Here is a 14,827-nt window from a genome sequence, read left to right as displayed (position 1 = left end):
TCCTCAAACGTCATTATCACTAAAAAGCTAAAATATCTGAAGCTGGACACTCTTGCACTCTTAAAAAATAACGAAGCTGAGCCACCTCCCTCGGGAAACCATATAAGTCTCTTTCTAAAACGATGTAACACAGTATTTTCGTATGTATCCTTATCATTAAAGGCTTTCAATAAGAAACATGTAAAACGCAAATGTTCTTTAAAAGGACTTGAATCCTTTTTTTTCTCAGCTTACCCAGATCTACAGCTTATAGGCTGTAAGACTTCTATTTTATCATTTTTATGTGTGCGTGCGTGTGTGTGTGTGTGTGTGTGTGTGTGTGTGTGTGTTCCCAGCTAATTTGATTTTAAGAGTATTGGATCTACTTGTTGTCGATCTTTAAGTCAGGCCCTCGAGATTTACTTCTAATTAAAACACAGTAACACAGAAACACGCGCGCGCGCTTGGTCTGAGCGGATAGACAAGCTTCACTATTTCTATCTGGGATGTGGAACACCAATGTGTTAATGTGACTAAGGCTCTCAATGCGATTACATGCCGCCAGACTCATGACAAGGATTGTATCGCACTGACCTATTCTTTTTCATCTAGCACGTTTTAGCCTCTTATAGACAACGTGAGCGAGTCGTTTACTATAGCTGGGCAAAGCTCTCGGTCTCAGTTCTTTATTACACACTGAGCCATGCTGCCGAAAAGCATGTAATGCCGTTCATATACTGTAAGCGCTAAAATCAAAGGCATTGGCCATTTTGTGGGGTAAAAAAGTCTGTGTGGGGTTATTTGTGTAAATTTATACAGATGATATTAAATGCTCTCTCTCTCTCTCGCTCTCTCTGTCCAGTATGCAGTAATTTGCATTTCTAGATATTTACATAAGTTACGAGAAAAAAAGCAAATGTTAACCTCTAAACTCTATTTCTTAATAAAAAGAAATAAATTGTAACCGAGTAGCTGCAATATTGTGCTATTGTATCTACAGTATCGTATTCCATATTTCTGCTTCATTATTATTATTTTTATTATTATTTTTAAATCTGTACACTTTTGTTTGACTTTATATTCTCTCTCTCTCTCTCTCTCTCTCTCTCTCTCTCTGTGTAATGATCTGGGAGCATTGCTCTGGGAGCAGAACAGGGGACGTGAGACGCAGTTCAAACTTGAGCTTTTGTGCTCTTAAATGTGACCATATTGTCCCGAGTCTGTGGGAGCGCAGTGGGCTCCGAGCTCGTCCATTAACACAGCTTATCATCAACCCCGAACAAGTGACAAGGACATTCCCATCAGTAGCACAGAAAAGATACCTTCATTATGTGATCGCTCCAAATCAGCTCGAGTGAGAATACACGAGACAGACTGAAATCACAAAACAGCTCAGGCTGCACACATTTCATATTGTGTAAATAGTAATATTTGACGAAACTCGTTTTTAAATCGTTTGCCAGTTTGACTGTTATATAAAGTGAGTATATAAGATTAAATGGTTACCAGACGAAATTCCTGAGGCAACACCTTATTTTCTTTACCTCGTTACAAAAATACTTCAACACACCTACTGCATAAAGCTGGGATCAAAATCATTTACTTTTAAATAACATTTTGTTAATTATTCTGTATTCTCAGTGAAGGGACAGTCTTTTTGGTTTTTTTGGCGTTCTGATGTGTCTCATGAACCGCCTGACAGGGTTGGTCGCAATTAACCCTCATTTGCATATGTAAATGAGGGGAAATTCGTTTAGTCTACCAAACGCAGATGAGAAAGCAATAGCCATTTTAAAAGATGAAATGGACGAAATTATTGGACATATTTGTAGAAATAAGAGATCACTGGATAGGGATGAAAAAATGAAGATGATTTCATAATGCAATCATTATGAAATAGTTCTGTAATTAAAATCTACAAGAATCTACAAGACTACAAAGCTACTGTCTTTGGTGGGAACAAAGTGTGCTTTTACATCTCGGGCCCTTTTCTTATAGATTAGACATATTTTTATGGTAATAAATTGGTGTACATTTTCTGGTAAGATCTAAATTCCACTAATCCACGATTTACAATTTTGACAGGTACGTAATAGACAGGCATGCAGGATAAGGATGACTTACATTAATAATGCCAATATTGACACAAAACAAACATATAACACGTACTCATGTTTATGAATTATATATTTGAGATATTCAGCATGTTTCATATTTAATATTTAAAGTTTGACCACCGACCACTTATTGCAATTATACTATATATTTTTATTTTACATTTAATATTTTATTCATTTATTATGCTATCATGACATTTTTTTTATTCAGTAAGGAGTCAAAATATAAAAAAAATCTTCTAATAGCAAAGTATTAGTATTACAGCTTAGTTGTTGTATTGACATCTTAGGTGGTCAAATCATCAATGCACTTCATCGAATAGTTATATAGGCATTGAAAGAAGGAATGTTTCTTGCAAAATTCGTTTGTTCACGTCTCCATTAAACGAAATTTACTTTGGGTTAACGAAAATCGGAACACGTTGAATATGAGACGCCATAGAGCTAAACTTTTGCCAAGTCCCAGAATACTTACTGTGGCTTCTGTTTGCGCGCGTGTGCGTGCGTGTGTGTGTGTGTGTGTGTGTGTGTGAAACGTGCGCGATATTATGTATAAATATTTTTGTGGGTGTAGTTAAAATTAAAACAAATTGTATAAAATAACAGATTCCCTGAGAGCCAAACGTCGAGCATTTTCTTACTACTGTAAGAAACACGTGATAAAAACTATGGAAATTAATCGATGTATTCCACAGAAAAGGTTTGGGGAATAATTAATGTCTTTATAGAAGGATCTCATGATGTAAGACATTAATAAATTAGCGAAAAAAAAGATATGTCTTCAATTGGAACTGAGGGTTTTCAAAAATGTTTGGATACAAGACTGAACAAACAGACAGAACAGACACGTGTCTACACGTTTACGTATAGATTAACAGTAAAACTCAAAACTCGTTTTGGTCAATTATAATATTTGCACTCTCAAAAAATGTTCATTATCATCAATAATGAATTCAAACATGTTATGCTTGTCAGGGTGTGAATGTGATTTTTTTAAAGGCCTTTGAGTAACATCCCCTTTCTTCTAATAGAGACAAAAGAGGATCAGCGAAGCGGATGTGTTTTAAGGTGACCGCACAACCTTTCCTTTTCTAAACTAAGAAGAAAGGAAGAGAACGAGAAATGTTATGGAATAGACACAGGAGGACAGCAGGGGGATGTAATCGTTCATTTGAACACAGCTAAACAGGGCGATTGCTTGGTCAGCATGAGCTCTTTGTAGAGTCCCTAGGTGGGCATGTGGAGGGGTTCTACAAAACAACTTGTGTACCTTTATAGTGTTTTGGGTGCGGATTAACAAGCAGACACTGGAATGTAGGTCTTTCTTTAGCACATTAGGCACACTCAACGAAATAAGGAAAAAACAAACCGAGTATTTTGTTTGCGACTCTGGGTCATATGAGTATGCTCAACATAAACTATACTGTAAATATACAGCATGGATAAGTGGCATGCCATTGCTTTATTTTTCCAAAATCTTTGGAAAACAAAGAAGAAGTATTGGTCGTTTACAAGAGGTAATTCATGTACAACATGGGATGTTCTAGGTCGGATTTGTAAATTGTACATTATGACGCATTATGTTCATATTTTAATAAGCTATATCTGAGCAATTTAAGCAAACAGGACTGACAATAAAGTAATATGGCTAAAAGTTTAACAACACCGTGGTCTCTGGTATGCTAGGGTAGCTCAGAGATGAAGACTGTAGGCTACTAATAGCAAAGTTGTGAATTCAGTTGGTAATGTTGTACCTCTGTGTTCACCTCATTTGGTAGTTTAAATAAAATCGTCTAATAAACTAGTATATAGTAAACTCAACTTATAGTAACCCAGAAGAAAACTGACTCGTCACAGCAGTTTTTTTTTTTTTAGGTATTTCGCTGTATTAAATGCAATGGCGCTGTCCGCGCTGTAGTGCTGAACTTAGGCTTTATGCCCAAGCATTAGACAAAACCGGATGTTACGGTGATATGACATATGATAATCTAACATATTATCACGTTTTAGTACATTATAACGTTATTGTAATATCATTTAATGTTATTATTCAAAAACGTTAATCTCTTTACAATTCTGTAGCTTGTTTCACCAGAAAAAAAAGATTAATATTTTCTTCTCCTTTTATGTTTTTTTTTTTTTTTGTGTGTGTGTGTGTGTGTGTGTGTGTGTGTGTGTGTGTGTGTGTGTGTGTGTGTGTGTAAAAAGGCTATCCATAGTATAGCATAGTAGTAACTAGCTAAAAAATAAAGTAGCCTACTTAATACATTTGATTTATTTGATTGAGTACTTTATGTTAGTTCTATCTTTGTTGCTATATTTATGCGCTAATCTTCCTATACATAAAATGAAACAAAAAAAAAAAAAACAGATAAAATGATTTACTTTAAAACCTTAGATTTCAGGAAAGTAATTAATTGTCCAGTGGTAACGGATATATATTTTTTTGGAGTTGAAAAATAAATGGAGACAAGCAGCCGTCTATGTGCAAAAATAAGAAAAAACTAAATGACCCAAAACATACAGTGGGAGAAAACTATAGAAGACGATCAATTTAATAAGGTAGCATAGCAAAATATTTTTCTCAACCAGGAGAAACGTCTACAAGCAAAAGATATACTAAGCACACACAAGTTTAATTCCCTTGTTTATATGGTTTAATATTTTTAGTCATTACTCCCATTACAATAATTATCCAGATGCAACTGAGTCTGTGCCAGCTCGGCTGTATATCTATGCAATGGAATTAATTAATAAAATGGTCAGATTACGAACAGAATCAGAAAATTCATGGAGACAGAATAGGTCTAATGTGCCGTGTGCAAATGTTTACAATTCTGTGTAGTGTTTAAAAAGCAAAGATAATTAAGAAAGCTCTATTTTTCCAAATGTAGCATTTTAACATGTCTATTTGAATAACCTTCATACTTAATACAACGATTTATATAACCTCAAAATGTAATTCAACACTCAAATTACTTATTTGTTTATTTATTGAATTTATGGCAAAAACTGGATTGCAAGCCAATAGTGTACTGGTCTACTTCAGAAGATTTTGTTTTCAGCGGCATCACTGTAAACTGAAGTCAAAGTTACTGGATTTTAGATTGTAGCTGAAATGTGAATATGGGCGCTTCTTCCCACCCATAAAGCATACATAAACACACATCACGCGTATTTGCATGTTTTATCCCACGACGGAAATTACACAATGCTGCACAATTAATATGCGCATAAATTAAGACTGGGAGAGTTTTTTTAGATTTCGAGGACAGGCGGCCGTTCAGAGCTGAAAAAAGAGGTCTGTGTTGGCTCACTAACAAGCTGACTGTTCACACGCTACATTTTAAAAGGAGGGCGTGTGTGTGTGTGTGTGTGTGTGGAAGGGGGGTTAGGGCACTTCCCATGCCGCTATACCCTCCTGAAGTGTATATGAATGCGTTATGAAATAGAGCGTGAGTGAATGCTGGTCTAATTAACGCAGAGTCGTTTTGCTAATTACTGATACACTCAGCACCCAGCTCCTATTTTATAGGCTACTAAAGTAACACGTGATGTCTTCCCGTTTTATGTCTTTAAACATGACATTAAGTCTGCCATGGGTTTGTATCCACACAAGCAGTGCCAGTTTATCTGATACATGGATGGTTATCCTTTCTTTCTTTATTTCGGTCGTCCGTTTGTTCGGCAGATCTAACGATACAATAAAACACGACGTTGCGGTCTGAACAACACACGCGTAAACCGCATTGCTAACATTATAACCACTTCGCTGTAAAAGATGATTGTAGTAAAAGCTGGTGCGCTTGCTCTCGCCACTGATTTCTTAACATTTGCGCCACCACGTGGCCATGCAGAACGCATGCACGAGTAATCACGTGACCCAACCTGTTTGTTTTCCAATGCTTTAAAAACGCATTAATAAGCCTAGCTTTTATTTAACATAACACACAACTTCTACAAGTGTTAGTCCATGACGTTATTAGTACCAGTAAAAAAGTGTGATCACTTTGTCACAACAATCAAACAAATAATAATAATGATTCGTTATTATAATTATGATTATTATTATTAGTAATAGTAGTTGAAGGCGAAAAAATTGCGTTATAGTAATTCGTTAGCTTTTTGTTTCGAAAGATGGTTTAGAAGTATGCTTCTTTACCTTCTTTCTTTCCTTCTTTCTTTCTTGTAAAACCTGTTGCTTAAGGGTTTCCACTAGATGGCAGCACAATAATAATAATAATAATAATTATTATTATTATTATTATTAATAATAATAATAATTATTATTATTATTAATAGTAGTAGTAGTAGTAGTAGTATTTGTGTGATTGTTGTGTTTGTGTTTGATTGATGATGATAATAATAATAATAATAATAAGAAGAAGAAGAAGAAGAAGAAGAAGAATAAAATAGTGGTCCACAGCATTAATAGACTACCAGGACCAAAATACGCAGCAACACGCAAACACAAAGTACTGTTATAGTTTTTGTTTTGTTTATTCAAAAAATGTGTTGCGGGTTGTTCTAAAGTAAGGGTAGCGGTGGCATATTCCTTCCTTCCTTCCTTCCTTCTTTCTTTCTTTCTTTTTCTTGTCAGACCTAGTACCTCGAGGTCACCACTAGATGGAAGCACAACCTCCCTGTGCACCCAATGCTGGTACACTGTCAAGAATAAACTTCTATACACAACTCGTGCATGACATTTAACAACAACAACTGTAATAATAATGATAATTATAATAATAATAATAATAATTATTATTATTATTATTATTTTACAAATACATTTTTGTCCTTCTTAGGCAAGTCTAGAATATCATAGACTGAAAAGACAGTTAGTTCTAATTAACACAAGGTTGATAGCATCTGGATTTTACTAAGAACTTGCACTGAGTCGTGTGTAGGATTTCACATGTAAGCAAAAAGAGCAGTAAATTTAACTTATTTCATTTACATTACAAAAAGTAATTACAGAAATTACAGAAAGTGAAACTTGCACACATCCAATTCATTTCTCAAAACACAATTAATGATGTTTTTAAAGGCCTTAAATATTCCTCTACCAAAAGGTCACCCTTTCCCAGATGCCTTTGTTGTTTACAATAAAGACAGAGAACATGATTTTACATAGAACATAAAATTTCTAGACCTATTTAATACATTCTCTTTACTGGTATATAAAATATGCTGATCATCTCATTGGTGAGACATCCAGGTTAAAGTGAACCAACGTGAAGTACAACCAATTGAAGACTAATTATATTAGCACGTGACTCCTTTGTTCTGCTTGGCTTCTTATTGAATTCCATCTGCACTTTTGATTGCTGTACTTACAGAAGCTGTTTGTGAGGGTTTAGATGATGAAAGTAGGATGGTTTGTTGGCTTTGTTTCCATAGATACGGCATGTTGCTAGGCAGCAGACAGGAAGCCAAGCACGGCAGAGCAGCGGGTCATTGCGGAAAGGAGACTGTGCACCCACACACCTTTCATCCTTTCATCCCAACTAATACACCCAGGGAAAAGAGAGAAAGAGAGAAAAAAGAGGTGAAGCACTATTAAATCTGTGTAGGACTATCTGTAATAGAAGACATTGTCTATTCCTATTAAAAAAAAATCACCCATCAAAGGGAGAGGGGTTGGGAAGCAGGGACAGGGTGCAAGAGAGAACTGTTACAATATATCCTTGTGTAAAGGAAAGCAATCAAGGAAGTAATGTAGAATCTGACCCATTTTCATTCTCAGAGGAGCAGATCTGAATCGGATGTTCTAGCACATAAGGGTGTCAGGCTGGAGGCTCATGGTAGCCCATCATGTCGTGATCATAAAAATTGAAATGTGGGTCAAATCATAAGCAAACTCAAAGGACTGACTTCAACAAACCTCTGCATCATGGAGAATTTCCTATAACATTTGGGGAAAAGTTTGACATCATTGTGGACATTAGTTCTGTACATGAACATTTTTGTGCTTAGGGAATATAAAGTCAAGCAAATCAGCATGTGAATGAACTTTAGCATGTTTTGCAGGAAATTGGGATTTTGTTTACCATGGGATTCAATAATTGCCTTTTCTTGGGCACATCCTTATCATGAAACACTGTAGAGCAGCTCACAGCTCCAGGGTCCCAGTTACAGATCCTGAGTTCTGATTGCTATCAATACGGGTATGATGACTGCTTCCATATCTGCGTGGAGTTCCTCTAATATCTCCAGTTTCCTCCCACATATAAAAAATATGCATATTTGTAAACTGGATATTCTAAGTTGCTCATAGGTGTGCAAATGATAGCACATGGGGAAAAGCATCAAATAAAGTGTACCCCTAATTACCTTTAACATCTTACAATCAAAGCTCATATGCATGTTTATTTTTCAAAAAAGGGGTGCTTCCACATCCAAATGCTGCACAGCACCTTGTTTGCTTGCAGGAAATATCTGATCTGTTGAGATAGGGCAACAGGGAGCTCTTCTGATTGTATTGATTCTCTTCCACAAAAACTCATCCCCACCTCCTCTCGCACAAGCTGCATTTTTCTCCACCTCCCTGATACCCCTATATAATTTTCTTTGTCTCTTTAATGTTTTTATTACTTTGGCAGACATTGTTCGTTGCTGTTGAACCTGTTTAACAGTACATTTAACTGTGTTGTGTGTTTTGTAGTAAGACAGATCCATTACTTGGTGTGCTTTCAATATGTGGTTTGAGTCTAGGCAATGCATTCAAAATTATAATGGAGCATTTTCTTTATAGAGTACTTAGGGAAAAGAGTAAAGTGAAAGTAAATTCTGTGAACAGGGCATATTGCAATAACTTAAGCCGAACACCTAAAAGAAAGAACATGTGAGTGGGGGGAGAAAAAACAAGAATAAATAAGTTCACATGCAACCAAGAAAGAAATAAGGAAGGTTAACAGAAAACATGTGTCAGGATAAAATGCAGCCATATGTTTTAAAGCAAAAACAAAAACTTCCAACCAAGTTTTCTAATTCTGAAATCATAATCCATGTTGTGTGAACATTGAGTATTTAATAAAAGTATGGGATGAAGGGAAAGTAGAGCTAAACTGAAACGTAATTTCAATAGGAAATGAAGTAAAAGAAAAAAAAATAGGAGGGGTTTGGGGAAAATGTTCCATGTGAGTCTACGGAAATAAAATTTGTTAGAATGCCAACCATTTATCTGTAACAGGAATGAGACATTTTAGATGGGTTTAGAGAAAAAATAAATAAAAGAATAGCATGAGTAATAACATAACATAAAAAAGAAAGAAAGAAAGAAAGAAAGAAAGAACAGCAAGTTAACGCGATCAGTGTGTTATGGAGCGTTTTTATGTTACTACGACTTTAAAAGGCACTTCAGTGACGTATTAGCTCTGGCTGTGACGTAGATAAAATATGGCGCAAATTAAAGCGCATAACTTCTCCTGTACGCTGCTCTTCAACCTCTAGTCTATTTTTCTTTTCGTGTCAATAAAAGCTTTAACAGAAGTTGCCAGTCTGGTTAGAACTGTTAAAATCACTGCCAGTCCTGCACTCGCTTAAATCTGGCAACTCGAGTTTTGTGAGGATTTTCGACCGAATCACTGCCCTTTGCTCTGTAAATAACGTGTCCTACCACGGAAGTAGGACAGTGCGTACGTCATTAGTTACCTTTCATTTGTCTACTAATAACATATTGTACACAATAAGTATATATAGGGGCCCACAAATGTACACACATTCAACATGAAAAATATATCCCTCTCTTTCTGATGGCCACATGATAGCATCAACGATGATGTGACTACCGAAATCTTTAGTGGAAACATTACACAATGCTCATATAATTTAATTCAAGTTTTAAAACAGGGTACAAATAACGACTGTTGAAGTATATACAACTAGGAACCTCTGTAATCCAATTAGGGACTATGGAGGACAATGGTGATTACCATTGTATTTATTCTCATTTTATGACCATGATAGGACCTCAGATCAACAATTACACGTGCATTCACACTACAGGTAATCTGCATGTTTTTGGATTGTGGGAAGAAACTAGAGTACCCAGAGGAAACCCACCAAGCACAGAGAGAACATGCAAACTCCATGCACACTCAATGCAAAACACTATTAGCGTGTGTGTGTGTGTATGAAGCCATGCAAATATATAATAATGATTATTTTTATTATTATTACTATTTTATTATTATTATTGTTGTTGTTGTTGTTGTTGTGCATTATATAAAGTCCAGTGTTTTTGATGGCATTGTATTTTATTTCATTGAGGGTCAGACTTTTCAAAAACAGAAATTAAATTCCACATAATTATATTCTACGGAATCACAAAACAACAAATAATCTGGCATCTGGAGATATGTTGTTTGTTCAGGAGGTCCCTGAAGTCTCCCTATATGGAGGGAATTTACACAATTATTCAGTTTCACGCACCCCACCAGATGTTTTAACACGACCGGGACATACGACTTACAAAGGAATGCCAGTCATGTACAGGGTGTTTTGTAAATAAATGTAAACTTTTTGCTGAATCTGACTGATATGTGCAGACTTTTTTAAACACTGTATAGAGGCGGATGAATACTCAGCTAATGCTCGAGCTTGATTTCTGAAGTCCTTCCTATTTCACCTTAACCCTCGCCTACCGATGAGGCTGTCGCAAGTAAGAGCCTGATTGGCTGAACGCTGGTAAAGCCCGCCTCCTATTGGCCACCAACATGTCCATCATAAAGCAATGCCAGTCATGGTAGATAGGACACCTTGTACACTGTATCATTTGCCTGAGCAAGCTAGCTAAACAATCACTTGGGAACCCAAAGGGGGGGCAAGAGTTTAGAAATTGATGCCGACTTTGATGTTTTACTCGTTTTCAATGACCATTTTGATGTTCGCGGTGCATCTTACGAGGGTATCCAGCTCGTAGGAGATCTCGTCATTACCGTACAGATGTGGATACAGTAGCTACTCTGGGTAAGTCACTCCAGCTAGCCTGTCAGTTAGAGCTAGCTAGGTTGTTACGTTAGCTCGCTTCCTTCTCTGGCTCTGTTTATGTTTTTGGAGATAATACTTGTATGGTTCGTGTTTAAAGTAACGAGAGCACATGTTTACAGCGAATACGTGTGCTCTCACTGCAGATAATTTCTCTACTGTCGGAATGAAAATCCGTCCAAAATGGAGGACTAGCTCTGGCTAACGCGAGTCGCTCGAGCCCGTGTGTCGGCATCACTTCGCTCGCTTTTCTATCAGCAGTAATTGTGCTGAAGTGCTCGGAGTCACACGCAACCGCCGATTCTTCTGGAAAACGCAGGTTTGGCGGAGGAACAGGAGCAAATAAATTGATTCCACACTTTGTGTCGGAGTGCTGAAGCTAAGCCGTGTTGTCTTTTTCTTTTCTGGTGCGCAACAGTGGCGACAGTCCAATGTCAAGATTTGGTTTGGGCTGTACAGATCTGTCAGAGCACTAACTGTATATTTCCCTCCCTTAGCTGTGCACTTTCCCTCATTTCTCATCCTGACCGTCTTGTGTGTTTGTGTGCACGGTTTGTAGCTCTCACTGTTCGACCCGAAAGATTGTGAATTTCTTCTTGAAGAAGCACCTGATGTGTTCAGCTTACTCAAGACACCCTTTCTACCCAAAAATCCACACCGAAAGTTGTGTCTAGCCCACGCATTGTGTTACGCAACATCTGTGTGTTTGTGTGTGTGTATGTGTGTGTGTGTTTGGCTTTGGTACTTCAAAGCTCAAGCTGGGTGTGCAGCTCTGACCCAGGCTTACTTCATACATTACAGCATGTCTCTAATAAGAGCTCGATAATGTGAGAGCTTTGTGTGTTTCCGCAATTGCCTTTCTAATCCAATCACTTGATTGCGAGCCTTACGAAAGGTCTGACTTGTTTGAGCGCTAATATTGACATAACCTTAACCCACATGTTTTGTGTTGTGGTTTGTGAGAGGCACTGTTTGGGTTAAATGGCCCCAATTTTCCAGCTCCGGCCTCTGAAACCAAAGCGGTCTGCTATGCAGCCTGAGCAGGTCGTGATTCGCAGCAGGATGCCACATGGAGGGGACACACACCGTCAGTCACAGGCACCCACCTGAGCTGCCAAAGTGCGAACTACACATAGAATCATATTCAGGGTGTTCGTCTGCAGTGCTGCATAACAGTGTTTTTCGTGTTCTAAAAGTTATGACGTGCATATATACAGCGTGTGGTCCTGCTGTGAAACAGTGAATCAGTAAGATGGCACGTTAAAACCTCTTAGTTTATTGTATATTATAATATTATATACTTCAGTTCATCATTTTCTAGGATTTTGTTTTCATGGCACAGACCCTAAGCTCCAAATGGTGGCATGTGGTCTTGGCATGAAGCAGGTTTCATTCAGATGTCTCCTCAAAGCATGAGTGTTTTTTGATTGCGTCATGGACCCACAGAGCTGCAGTGTCAATTAAGACAGTTATATTATAAATTAGCCACTATAGTGTATTATTTTCACTGCTTATTAAGCATATTGAAAGTTGGCAAAAGCTTTCAATGCATGATCAGATGAGTACCTGCTTGCCAACATCACACCATTATAGAACGTTGCAGCCTATGGTGATTACAGCAAGAGCTGAATGCACTGAAAACGTGTCATACGTTTTGTTAGAATGACATTCGTAGCAAACCGATGTTATAAATATGTACCAGATAAGACGCAAACACATTGTTAACACTTTTTATCAGTGCAATTGTACGGCATCACACCAAGAGTGTTAAGTTAGCTAACTAGTTAGCACTTAATGTTTTTGTGGCACGATGATAAATATGACCAGTATTATTATGAAAAACAGAAAGTTAGTTTCATTTCAGGAAATTTGTTGTTAAAGTTCCACCAAAGTATAATTGAAAGTTCTTATAGACAGTGCAAACGTGCTTATTGCCTTAAGCTTACTTGGAAGAGGTTTTCTGTTCATGTGACTCTGTTTGTTGCTCAGGCTAATCCATGATGTAAGCAGAGGATAGCAAATTTCTTCAATCGCACATCTATCATTAAAGGATCTTCCTTGTGTAATCTGATGCAAAGGTCATCTTATCTCACTGTCTGTTGTAGAATTCAACCATACTTTCATTAGAATTGTTTCATATGATAAGAAATAATCTTTAAAGACTGCTGTGATCACCCACTTTAAAAGCGTCATCTTTCTAACGATTAAATGTGTGCGCATGTGTGTTTTTTGGGCTTTGTGGGTGTTTTTTAACACCAGATGACAGTTATTATAAATAAGGAATAATGATCGTGCTGTGAGACCTTTCACTTGATAAAAGTGATAACACAATTAAATCTTCTAATATAAAAGGATGCCACCTCAAGGCACATTAAAAGTGTATTAGGTAGTAAAAAAATCCTTTTTTTGTGCAGGTTAGATGACATTTTGACATTTGAATGATTTCTTCTTGCTTGAGCACAGCACTATTATTATGAAACATTTTCACCAGGATCCAAAGTGGCATCTAGAGTATCTGACAAGAGAGGCATGCAAACACAAACAAACATTTAGGACAGGAAGTCAGTTTTCCAAACTTTTTTTTCCCCTCAGCAGCTTAAGTAAAATTTAAATTGCTAAGCTAAATTAATCATGTTTTAAATGCCGTAATGTAATCTCCAGTTTGTTTCTGCAAAAAATGCATAACACATGAATACATATATACATAATGTTACACAATAGATTGCACTCTTACTCAAGTGTGCACACACAAATTGTTCCAATCCAGTAGTGTATATTAATTTTTACCAAAACCATGTAATGTTTATTGAGCCTAAGTGTTTAAGCAAGTGCTGGAATGCTTTCTAAGTTTCACTTTTCAAAAACTAGATGAAACGCAAGACATCATGCCAGCGTGCTGGCTTTACCAAAATATCAGTGACTTACTGCTGAACAAAAATTGGCAAACAGCTGGCGTTAGTGCCGATTTAGTTATCAGCCGTGCTTTAATCACATAGTTTTTTACACTAATGGGGATTTATACAGACACGTTGGCTCCCAGATCTGCCTGCTGGCGTGCTTCCACTTTTGCTCTTTTACACGTGTGCTACATTTTAGGGAAGAATTGTTGGCCGTGATTTTTCCACATCTTGTACAAAGTTAGCACATTAACAGCTCATAGACATGCAGACGTGTGTGAATGCCTAGTTTTGGTCGTTTGCTTATTTGTTTAGGTCAGATGTTTTTTTTGCTTTTTTTATATGCTCTTTGGCAGTTAAATGCATACCAAAGATCTGAAGCGATATATGATGCATTCAAAATTATTGGATTTCCTTTGAAATCTTGAAAAGAAAAGTAGCATCACTGCACTACTTTGCCATATGGTACTTTGTCTCTATCGAGTAACTATCCAGTACCCATGCCAGGTGGATATCCAAGAGACGACAAAGTACCTGGCAGTCTTGTTTCAATTAAAAAAATATATAATTAATTAAGTGTTATTCTGCATGCATTGTGCATGAGTGGGTGTTAATGTGTTGTATTTCTTTCCCCTTTCAAAATCACATGGTAAAGAGTTTTTATTGTTGAAGCCCAAATGAATTTGAATAGTTAGTTTCCTGAAATGCCTGTCCCTTACAACATAAAAAGCCACTGCATTTGACTAAAGCATAATGCTAAAAAGAACTGAATGTATGTTTACTGGTCACTTTATTAGAAACACAAGTATTCTGTTGTATGATGAAGGTTTGATTGTAAGTTTAATG

At 36.8% G+C, this 14,827-nt stretch overlaps 2 protein-coding genes across 8 annotated transcripts in view; one reads left to right on the top strand and one right to left on the bottom strand.

Annotated features, from left to right (window-relative positions):
• Window positions 1-14,827, bottom strand: part of LOC128520658 (cathepsin K-like) — a 287,992-nt gene that overhangs the window by 217,370 nt on the left and 55,795 nt on the right. The window lies entirely within an intron of this gene.
• Window positions 10,848-14,827, top strand: part of mef2d (myocyte enhancer factor 2d) — a 55,229-nt gene continuing 51,249 nt past the window's right edge. For all 7 annotated transcript variants that reach the window (XM_053494981.1, XM_053494983.1, XM_053494982.1 and 4 more), the window contains exon 1: window positions 10,848-11,066. The gene's annotated coding sequence lies outside the window, so the exon portion shown is untranslated. The remainder of the gene's footprint in view (window positions 11,067-14,827) is intronic.

This window comes from Clarias gariepinus, chromosome 4 (genome assembly GCF_024256425.1).
Source record: "Clarias gariepinus isolate MV-2021 ecotype Netherlands chromosome 4, CGAR_prim_01v2, whole genome shotgun sequence".
Classification (NCBI taxonomy): domain Eukaryota; kingdom Metazoa; phylum Chordata; class Actinopteri; order Siluriformes; family Clariidae; genus Clarias; species Clarias gariepinus.
Note: the sequence above shows the minus strand (reverse complement) of the source record. Positions and strands in the feature narration are given on the sequence as shown.